This window comes from Micropterus salmoides, unplaced genomic scaffold (assembly GCF_014851395.1).
Source record: "Micropterus salmoides isolate LMB-PRFRI ecotype aquatic unplaced genomic scaffold, ASM1485139v1 Ms_hic_scaffold_1, whole genome shotgun sequence".
Lineage (NCBI taxonomy): Eukaryota > Metazoa > Chordata > Actinopteri > Centrarchiformes > Centrarchidae > Micropterus > Micropterus salmoides.
Window position 1 is genome coordinate 773,461 of NW_024040040.1, and position 11,999 is coordinate 785,459.

Here is an 11,999-nt window from a genome sequence, read left to right on the forward strand (position 1 = left end):
GTCCATAAGGGACATAAATGTTATGCAAAACTCCAAATAAGTGTTTTCCATCATTTGGTTAAATACATTAGGAACAGCCTTTAGGTTCCTGCAGGTCTAAATCTGACAGCTCTTTATTGAAGCCATAATGCTACAGTATTTTTGAAAGCAGCTGTATTATGTCTCCAGGTGACATAGGACCAAGAGGGCTCAAAGGCAGCAAAGGAGAAGGTTACCGTGGACCTCCAGGACAGCCTGGACTGCCAGGTATGTAAAAGCCCATCTATCAGCCTGTTTTCTGAAATTATGCCATTCTGTGGAGCTGCAGCTATTTCAGCAGCCACTGTGCTGACATCTCAGCTGTCAGATCTGTGTGAGTGCAAAAATACATCAAGGCTGTTGGCAGTCTTACATTTTTAATAAATATGTGGATGGACGCTGTTTATACTTAATTTTCAAGCAGTACTTTTAGTGACAGGTGGGGTGAAAACGTGTGAGGGCAAGTTACAGATAGTGAGTGCTGAATATCTCTGTGAAGCTACTGTATAATAGCCCATTAACTCATGACACAGTATGAGTAGATGTCATTTATGATCAGGGATGTGTAGTAACTCTTTCTCATTTTTAAAACTGTACTTTTATTCTTCATTTGTTTGGGATAGTCATCTATTTTTATCCGCTGTGCATTTTGCTACATTAATTAAATGAGCTGCCATCCAGGCTGTGTGTGTGGTTAGGCAGGAGAGCTTTAACCAGTGCATTTGTGCTGCCCAGATGCAAACATCTATACCTTAAGGTTTGGTTGTTCTACTAACCACTGTTCCACTGGTGGCAGTGTGGGAAAGCAACCTGCATCGCCTTTTCACAAGCTGCAGAGATCCTTTGGGAGAATTTAAAGAGCATTTAGTCTCTGCAGAACAAAAACTTTGTGACATGTGGCTCAGGAGGTAGTGAGGCTTGGCTGTTAATCGGAAGGTTGGCGTTTCAATCCCCGGCTTGGAACTCTGAATGTGAACACTTATTAGGCTAAGTGTATGGTGAATGGTGAATGGTGAATGCAGGTGTAGTGTAAAAGCTTTGAGTGGTTGAAAAGACTAGAAAGGCGCTATACAGAGCATTTACATGTAAGATGATCAGAATCCTAACCCTTTCTGTTGATGGATCTCTCATTGTCATTGGTTGCTATTTAGTGAATTAATTAAATTAAATTGAAATTAATTAAATTTAATGTTTTATACACAGCCTGTCTACCTACATTACTTGTCAAATGGTACTTTTTATAGGAGCAATTGAGTAAAGACTTTCAGTCATTGTAAATTCATAGAAATCAAATGTGATGGAACCTTTAACTTCCATAACCTTTCCATAAATGTGGCAGAAGTAACAGCTGTAACCTCATCACTGCAGGGATTCAGGGACCTCGTGGCTTTGATGGAATTGGCCATCCAGGCAACCAGGGAATTCCTGGAAAACCAGGACCACCAGGAGATTCTGGTAAACGGGGTAACCCAGGGCTTCCAGGAGTTTGTGACATTTCCATGTGTTATCAGACCTACAACCTCAGGGAACATTACAGCAAAGGACCCAACGTCTGATGACATCCGATAGCAGTGTGGGAGAGGCTGCTGTAGAAAAAACACCAGTGTTTTGAGGAAGCAATTTACTGTATCATTGATTTAAAGAGAGGTGTGACTGTTGACTCCTTTATAACAAAGTATGTTAGAGATGACCACATTCATTGACTTGACAACTGAAATGGGCAGGGCATTGATTCATGATTATGGAATTCAAGACGCTCAAATGCAAACTGAGATACCAGGCTATCATTACATTTTTAAATTTGAGTAACAGTTTTAAATAGTCTTTACAGTGATGACTGTATCTAAGGAAGGGTTAGAGTCCCTAGTGTTAAAAAAAAAAAAGGATAGAGTGGGAGATGGGAAATCAAAGGAGTAAAATAAGCAAAGGTGAGAAACCTGCTTGTTTTTATTTTCTATTTAACTATTTTAAACTTTTTTAGAGCACTTTGCATTACCTTGTTTTTGAAATGTGCTATACAAATAAACTTGCCTTGCCTTGCCTTATCCCAAGTAAGTCAGATGAGCACCAACATGGTTGTAACTGGTTGTAACCAACACAGCTGGTTTTTGTGTAACGCATATGATCAGGAATAACATTTAAAAAGCTACCTATTCTTTTACCTGAGTTACTCTGCTAACAAGATAGGCTGCTAACAGGCCAACACCACCAGCAATCCAATCAGATTTCATCTCCTTCTGAAAACCAAGCAAAACTCAAGAATAGAAAGTTTATTATTTAACAATTATTTATTTAATCCAGACTGATAATAAAAAAAACCTGCACATTATTAAGCAAAGTGGGAGAATCAGCCCCCGTGCTGTGCTTGAAAGCTACAGTTCCTTCAGTTTCACCAAATGAGTTTATATTAACTAGTGAGATTATTCTGCGTTCAGTGCAGCTCTGCCTCAGAGAAATGATTGTATCTCCAAATTATGTGAAAAGTCCATTACACACCTTAACACTGAATTGGGATATGTCATAATGAAAGAATTTTCTTCTGTTGGGAAAACATATTTCTATCACCTGTTGTGTACGGAGCACCAGGGGTTGTGCTAATCCATCACTGTGACACACAGGGATGTAAGGATCCTGTCACTGTATATTTGTACCCATCATGTCTGTTTTCTTGTTCCTTTGTCAGTGTTACAGCCTCATGTTGCATCTCTTTGTGTGGATTACCGTAAAATGATCAAATTGTGGCCTTTATTTACCTCAACTGCAGATTTATGCAGGCTTATATTATTGACAGACCTTTATTTATCTGTGTTCTGTAAGTATATCTTCTTGAAGATGCCTCTGTGTTTTACAATGTGCTCTTCATTGTGCCTATCTCTCTTGATAAATTCATCATCATTTAACTCATCCCATCAGTACAACAGTCATGTCACCACTCAAAGTCTCTTTTCTCCAACAAAAATACTCCTTATATTCAGCACTTGTTTCCTGTCACTTAAATTTTGCTGTGTTGTGATTAATCTGTAAACGTCCTGCTCTTTCTTGCATTAAAAGCCTCCCAGTGGCTCCAAGGGCATAATCCATCCCATTTCTGGTAGGCTTTTAATTTGAAACATCTGCAGGAAATATTGAATTTTATTGACAGTAACCTGACCACGCTCGGAAAACCAGCAGAGTGATTGGAAATAACCAGTGAATGAAAACAATAATTCTGATAAAAATCAATAATTGATTTTCTTGATGACAGAAGGACTAGTTGTACAGTTTATATTTTGCTCATTTAGTCCAGCTGTGTTTAGTGTACTTGGTTGGTCCACTAGTGTACTAGTGGACTAGTGGACCGACAGTCTCTGTCTGACCAGGTTTACTTTGTGAAGTTGTTCAGTAGGCTCAGTGTGACTGGATGGATTTATTTTACAATTATCTGCCAGTGCTTTTAAAGTTTGGTATGGGGAAATGACAACTCCTTTAGAGCGCATGTAAGCATTTATATGCTAAGTTGGTTGAATAATTAAAACTACAGTCTCCATCAGGGCCAGCCTGTGGCAAATACAACACAGGAGGTTGCCTTGGGCGCAAAATGTCAGAAGGCGCCGAAAGAGAAAGTTTTTGACTTGGCGCAAATCACCTCCGGCCAGCTGATGTGACATCAGCTTATCCCATGACAATAAACAAGTGCACCCACCTTACACTGTGAGCAGCTGTCAGTCGCAGCCAGATTGTGACAGAGTAGTAGCTAATGCTGGTAGTTTTGCAATATAAACATGTAATAATTGAGGCGCAAACTCTGTTTGGGAGAAAACCTGTGAAACACATTTCCACCATATATTGATGCAGAATAGGAAGAAATTGGTGCAGAAATTTTCAGCAGAATGCAGGAAATAACATGTTTAATGCTCAAAAATTTCAGAGGGAGGTCCCCCAGACCCCCACTTAATAACTGTCCCCTCCAGTGTTCAAATAAAAACTATGCTATTGCAATTTTTACAAAAAAATGTACCCCATGAATTCACTTGAATGAACAAAAACAATCTCTGTTTGATACATTGTTTCCGGGGGAACAACTCAATGCCGGTTTGGTGTGCCATGTTAGGCAATGTCTGCAGGATGGCAGGTATGCTGATCACACTTATTGACCATGATTATTGACTTGGCTTTTCATAAATTTGGCTGCAGAACTTTATGCAAACTGCGGTAGACTGTTTAGGGTTGGGCACATGGGATGCGAGCAGGCGCCAATGTAAATTCTTGCCTAGTGCTCCAACACTGTCTAAAGTTAGATTGCAAAAGAAATTCTTCTTTTTTTACAAAGACCTTATTTCCAAAGCAATTTAAAGACATTATTGGTTGTTTTGTGGGAAATGGCTCATGTCCCAGTTTCCCAAGAAGAGAGATTTAAAATTCCATGTTTAGATAAACATGTCATCCGAAAACTTGGAACCCTACCATATGCCTTGGGGAGCACAGCTCTCTGGGGTTCAGACGTCAAGATCCCAGTTTACAAAAGGATGTTGTTTGTCCTCAAACTGTGAATGTTGACTTGCCATAATAAGCTTGGTAGGTTTTAAAATATCACTGCTGTAATAGTTTATGGAGTCACAGTAATGGTTTTAGAGTGACAATCCAATCCATTGCTTTTTTTTCAACTTGTTGATGAAAATGATTTTACTGTAAGAAGATATCACACAACTGTACTGTAAATGATGCATTTAGCTTCAAGCTTTTCAGTTACATTATTTAAATGTAAATCTGGGGTAGGCAGCGTTGGAGACACCAGCAAGAAACAGTTAGATTTTAGTCTTCAACTGAAAGAATCCCACCCCCTCCCTTCAGGCCTCCCTCCAAAGCCACTCCCACAAAACACATGATCATGAGCAGTGAGTACACGGGCAGAGTGTGCAAAGGTAGACAGGTGGGCAGTCAGGCAGGTAGGGACCGTGCTTATTACAGCCCTGACTGTCACAGACGCCCGATTTTTTCCATGTTTGTGTCAGGGCAGTTGATTTATTGATTACTGTCGGCATGTAAAGAAAGTTTGTACAAATAGAAGAAACATGCTTCTGAAGTAAACTGCTCTCCCCAGCTTTAAAGTGTTTTAACAGAAAATGTATTCTAAAGCTATAGCTAGCAGCTCCTACAGGCTTTGGTGTTTATCATGTCCCACAGAGCTAAATGATGAGGAAACAAACAACATGCAGGTGATTTTGCTATTCATAGAGACTTGCTGTAAGGATTAATACACATGAAGTTTACTTTACTGAACAAGAGTACTACCCTATGAAAACATTTGTATTTTGTGGCTATGGGGGGAGCTTATCAAAGCCATTTTACTTGTTTTCATTCTATCTTCTGAAAATACAATTAACAAGTCCTCAAACATAAATGCCTGAATGTCAGTGCCTAGCAAAACATAACAAAAAATGCAGAGGTGGAAAGAGTACAAAAAAGTAAAAGTACTATTACTTTGATGAACTTTTACTTAAGTACAAGAAAAGTTACCAGTTCAATAAATCTACTCAAGTAAAAGTAAAAAGTAGCTCATCTAAAATTAGAACAGAGTAAAAGTAAGTTTTTAACTTCTTTATACTGCTTTAATATCTTATTTATACTTACTATAGGCCTACTTGTTAAATAAACACAGTCTTTGCAATTTGATAAGGGAACAAAGCCATATGGCGATTTCAGTTTGTTTGACAGATACTTTTCCAATGGTGAAAAACAATGACATTTTATGTTATAATGGGAAGGTTGAAAATGTGGCAGAACAGATTAGACTCTGGACTGGGAAAACGGGAAACACTGGACTGTAAATTAAGTCATATCCCTATTTACATTGAAACAGGTGGCCATTTTAATGGGATATCATAAGCGTTAGTGTAATAAATAACTAGTTACCAGCAAGTTGCTAATGCCAACCAACATTCTCATGCAAAGATATGTTTTTGGCCAAACTATGGAAACTTATTTTTAACTACCAATGGAATGATACGAGTAGGCTGTTGAACAGACTCCTAAAAATCATAGTAAATAATTAGATAATTCTAATGATTAATTCATTCATCATGTTTGATGAATAAAAGCTATCAGCGCTGATCTCACTTACAAACAGATTGCATTTCCTGTGACTAATTCAAAATAAAAGTAAACTTGTGTTTCGCCAGTGAAATGCTTTTAATGTTAAGCTGCAGCAGGAAATGTTTAGTTTGCATTAGCAGGAACTTAATACAGCATTTTTCACAGCTTGCACTGCATGATAAAGCTGTTGTTCTCTTGCCCTTGAAGCCAAAGTTGCTGCGAGTTTTTCCTTGCACTTTTTTTTCTCAGTAACGGATGAGATTGAAAATGTAATGAAGTACAATACTTTAAAGAGGTGGTATTAGCTTTTTCCCTCTCCTTTATTGAGTTATGTATCTTTTTTGTGAATGTAAAGTGAAAAAGCCCAAAGTCCACACCAAAGAAAACAGCTCGTTTGTAGTCCAGCCATTTCCCTTTCATCCTTGTGATGTCACAGGGATGAAAGCAAAATGCGCGTCATATAACGCTCGCGGCTACTAAGCGGCTACTCCGACTCGCCCTTAAAAACACCTGTGGAAAAACACTGAGCTGCAGCGCACACCTCTCCTCTCACTTCCAGACGCTAGCTACCCTCCAGGCAGTCAATGGACATAAAGATGTTACTGTGATGTAGAGACTGAGCTTAGTTAAAACTTTATGGATGAAAGATAAATTTGTTACAGATTAATAACTCACCACTCTGAAACTCTTGCTCCAGTCCATGTTGCTAAGCTGGTAACGGGAACATATACAGCTGAACTGAAGCCGTGTTTACAAACTTCTCACTGACCCGCCCTTCTTTGCTTCTGATTGGCTAGTAGTCCTAGTAGGAACTGCGCATGTGCAACTCCCAACAAAGATCATGTAGAGGTAATATGTAATACTCCATAGCTAAAACAAGGCGTTCAACACACAGGGTGAAAAGAGGAGCTGCAGCAATGTGTATGACAAAAATATGGTGATTTTTGAAAATCAAACCATGTAAACCTTTTCAGGTACAACCCCTAAATAGGATTTTGAACCTGAAAATGAGCATAATACAACCTCTTTAAACAAAACATATTTAAGTAAAAGTAAAATTACAGATTTAAAAAAATACTTTAAACTACAAGTACGCAAAACACTATTCAATTACAGTAACATGATTAATTGTAATTCGTTACTTTCCACCTCTGCACAAATGAGCTGTCAACTCAGATATTGGCTGTTGGTAGGATGAAGACACACCAAAATACTCTGGTAAGTTTAGGTAAACCGACACTGACTGTTGGTAGGAGACAGGAAGGGGTCACATGTTTTGAACACCCAACCACTCAGTCCAGCCTACCAAAGTTGATGTGCAGCACTGTCTCAGTGTCATGCTCCTTCCTCTGTTGCCACTGAGGAAGCTCCTTTGTTTCTGCTGAGTACAGTGTCTCTGCTCAGGGCTGTGACCAAGGCTGAAAGCTGCAGCTATGGTTGGTTTTAACACAGTTTCACTGCTATCTTGAAAAACTGTTTTTGTAGCTATTCCATGTATGATCTGTCATTTCTGAGTAATGACATCTACTTTAAAAGGTGTCAGGCTATCAGTAACCATGTTCACTGCAGAAACAGTCCATGTTGTGTGAAGGTGATTTCCACTGCAGATGGTGACATGATTTGTGTTGAGTTTTACTGCATATGAATTTGAGATTACAAACAACACTTTATGAAAACACATAAACTAGGTCCTTTTCTAGGATTTGTTTGCATCATGTTGTCTATCTTCTGTATTAGCAATATATTTCAAGTTAGTCAATTCATACAATTTTCAAAGTTAGTATTATGTCTAATATCCATATATGCTAGGATGATGTTATTTTGAATTTTTATATATATATTGTACAATTTGCAATACACTGCCTTATTAATTTGATTGCAAAATAAATTTATATTAAAAAACCTATTTATGTAACACTGAATTTTCACTGACTTCTGGATTGCAGTTTTTCATAGAAAGTTTTTTGGGTAAAACATACAGCTGTATTCAACTGTGAGGGGGGTGAATTTATTTATAACTCTCCTGTTTAAATTATATTAAGCCTTAAAATTCTGGACGCTTTGAGTCAGGCGGCTGCTGGCTGTCACTGCTAGCAGTCTGCCTGCCTCACTCAGCTAGCTTGAGGGGCTCTTGCTACAAGCCCTGGCCTGGAGGGACCTTACCTAGGGGGGCGGGGGATGGGGCTGAATGCTGGGGCCAGTCAGGAACCCAGTGCCCCAGTGGGGTGACCCATTCCTGCCTAGCCTCCCTATGACCTCTTCCACCTTCCCCCCCTTTGGTTATGTCTTACTACATACACCCTTAGGACTCTGGGGGTCGGCAGGTTGAGAGGCGTTTGGTGGGTGGGGCTGCTTTATTGCCTCGCAGTCCTCCCTCCCCTACTGGCCCCCCACCCCTCACTTTTAATCCCATATTAGACACAGAGCACTTGGGGGGTGGGAGGGGCACGTTGGGAAGCTCCACTACCTGCCAGTTGTGTGGTGCCCGTGTTGCAATTACCCTCCAATTTTAACTGCACCTTAAGTGACTTTGAACATGGCATGGTTGTTGGTGTCAGAGTATTTCAGAAACTGATGATCTGCTAGGATTTTCACTGATAATGGTCCAAAAAAGAGAAAATATTCAGTGAGAGTTGACAAAAATGCCTTGTTGATGTCAGAGGTCAGAGGACAATGGGCAGACTGGTTTGAGATGACAGAAAGGCAGCAGTAACTCAAATTAACACTCGTTACAACCATGGTATACAGAATACCATCTCTGAATGTATAACATGTTGAACTTTGAAGCAGATGGGCTACAACAGCAGAAGACCACACCAGGGGCCACTCCTCTCAGCTCTGAACAAGAATCTGAGGCTACAATTTGATCATCTGTCCTGTGTGCCGAAACATCTAAAAAAGAGGCGCCGCTGTAAATGGACTTATATTGCCAAAACAAGCAGTTATTAACAATTATAACACTAAGAACCACGTGGAAAAGCTTCACTATAAAGAAGCTACCTCCAAGGGAAATGTAAATGTAGGGAAATGCTAAGCTACAGCAACATGGCAAAAGCAGTTTACTACATCTAAGCTACTTTTATTTTTTTATATTTTATAGTTAGTATATATACATATATAGCGTAATACAGGGGTCGGCAGGTGCGTTTTCTCAAAAACTTTCACACCTGAACCTGGCTCACAATATTTGTGTGTTACTCATTAGCTCAGTTGCTACAGCACATGACTTATAATCAAAGGATTATGTGTTCAATACCCATTTTTGACGAATTTTCTTTCATCTTTTGTGTGTTTTTTATTATCCTCTTCAACAAAGTTGTTTTGAAGAGATTTAGGGGAATCCAATCACACAGTTCCCGATGGCCATTTCCATTCCGTCAGGAATGTGTAACGTTAAATGGATTTCCCTGACTGAAAAGTGCACAAATTTCTTCTGCCTGGGAATGGTGGGGAAATGAAAAGTCCATAGGTTGTTGGATGTGGACCAATCGCCTGACCACATCACATGCTTTATTGTGAGCATGTGAAACAGTCTCTTTAAAAGAACTTTGTTTAAGAGGATTATAAAAAAGAAGAAAAATACACAACACACAACCCTCTGACTATGAATCCTGTGCTCTACCAACTGAGGTAACCAGAGACACTAAAAGCCACTATGAAATCATCAGTAAGAAACGCTCCTGTCGACCCCCTGTGTTAAACTACTGTTTTGTTATCTCAAGATCACGAGAAAATTATCCCTTTATTACAGGAAAACAATATTCTTTATCTTGAGAATATTATCCCCTTATCACAGAAAAACAACATTCGTTATCTCGAGAAATTAACCGTTATCACGGGAAAACAATATTAGTTATCTCGAGATAATTATCCCGTTATCATGAGAAAACAGAGTGAGAAAAACATTTAAATGGATGGCCGCTTAGAGCTTCCTTACAGTTACAATTATAATGATAATAATAATAATACGTTGTTTTTAAGTGCAAAAAGAATGAATGCTTACGAGTGCTCTGTTTTTTTAGGGTTAAGGACCAAAAGTAACAATTGGTTGTTGGTTGTGTTAGTTCATGCTAAAGTTAAACGTTGAGTTGATTGTGTGATATTTTCATTTGGAATCTGTTGCTGTGGTACCAAACCGGTGACAGTCAGTTCAGAAGGCCATCGTGAGGCTGAAAAATGGAAACAATCAGAGAAACAGCAGAAACATTCAATTTGTCCAAATCACCTGTTGGGTATGTTCTTGAAAAAAAGAACATATTAATAACAATAATAATAATAATAAACTTTATTTATTGGTATTGGTAATGGTGAGCAATACAAAGCCCAGACGACTACGGCGGCGGATGAGTCATGAGTCCTTTCCCTTGTGCAGAAAAACCCCTTTTCAACTGTCAACTACATGAAGAAGACTCCACGAGGCAGGCATATCTGTGTCAAACCCCACAATAAGAAAAATACTTCACCTGAATAGCACAGGGTTAACCACAACATGCAAACCTCTTATACAACTAAAAAACCAAAAGTCCAGGTTACAATCCACCCTAAAAAAACTGCAGAGCTCTGGAACAAGATTTTGTGCAATGAGATAAGTCGTCTTCTTATTTACTGATGACATTAGCAGGATGAATTCTGAGGTGTACAGTACAAAAATACATTATTTTGGGATTGTCCGATGCTAGATTTATTTGTTTTCCAATTCATGTAAACACACCATTTTTTCCCACACAGATGATCTATGGATGCTCAGAGGACACTTCCCTCTCATATACAGTCAGCTTTGATGATTGAAACGCTGCTAGCCAAAAAACAAATTCTCAAAGATTTGAAGAAAACAATTCCCCCTTGTTTCCAGAGCTGAGAACTGACTTCTGTTGGACAATTGGCCAGATGACAACAAAATAATTTCTGAGTGTCTCTCAGCCTCTCCTTCCTTAGACCCGTAGAGCTCCATTGTTGTCCAGAAACTATTAAACCCATCAGTGAGCCTCACTGCTGCGCTGGGTGACATGTTCCTTCATCAACATGAACACACACGCTTTAGTTTAGTTAGACTCAGCACTGTCCTGCTGCCCCAAATACTCACTAGAGCACCACATGTGGATTCATCCACTGCTGAAAATAGTCCCCAAAAAATGCACTATTTCTGCTAAAAACAAAAACAGGTCAACAGGTGATGAGTATTTTATTTAATGTAATGTTTTTATGGCTTACATAAAAAAGAAAACATTTGTCTGGTGTACCATAGTAATTTCAACATATTTATCACACAGGAAATGCGCTTGCAAAATAATTGAAAAAAAAGCTTCCTGCAGCTCTCTTATGCAATTTTCCAAAGAAGACAAACCCTGCCATGTGAAGTCATGCGAATCAGATGTATGTTATTTCTTTTGTGGATTCAGAGTTTATTGTCTCACAATAGAAACCAAATACATAAATGCAGTAGAACAACACCTAAAATCAGGACAAACATTAAGTAAACTTTAAAAGAGAAGGCATAAAATTTATATTTCATATATTTAAAGTGACACTGAAATTTTAATTCTCCTCACTTTTTGTGTAAGGAGCTATTGTGCACATGTTTTAGGACATATTTGGGGAAACAGCGTCTATGCTTCACTTTCCATGGCATTGGTTGACTGACATTTGAGAGCCAGCATAGCTGTCGACTAGTGTGAAGCCTTACTGACTGAAGCATGTCATGAGAAACATGACTTCAAAAGAACCAATTTTTTAATTTTTATTTATTTGAATCATTTTCAAAATGGTCCCCAAACTTGATTCAAAACTCCCCTGGATGTCAATTTCCGTCTCAAGTCAATAAACGTTCCTTGTTTTTCCTAACATTGTATTCAGCATCACATAAGTATTGACTTTAGACCTGTGACTGGCCCTCCCCTCCTGTGTAAGCA

At 38.8% G+C, this 11,999-nt stretch overlaps 1 long non-coding RNA gene across 1 annotated transcript; it reads left to right on the plus strand.

Moving 5' to 3' along the window:
• LOC119899990 lies at window positions 1-3,948 on the plus strand. The gene is made up of 2 exons (XR_005443977.1): window positions 1-246; window positions 1,387-3,948. It is a non-coding gene; the product is annotated as an uncharacterized LOC119899990 (long non-coding RNA).
• The last annotated feature ends 8,051 nt before the right edge of the window (window positions 3,949-11,999 follow it).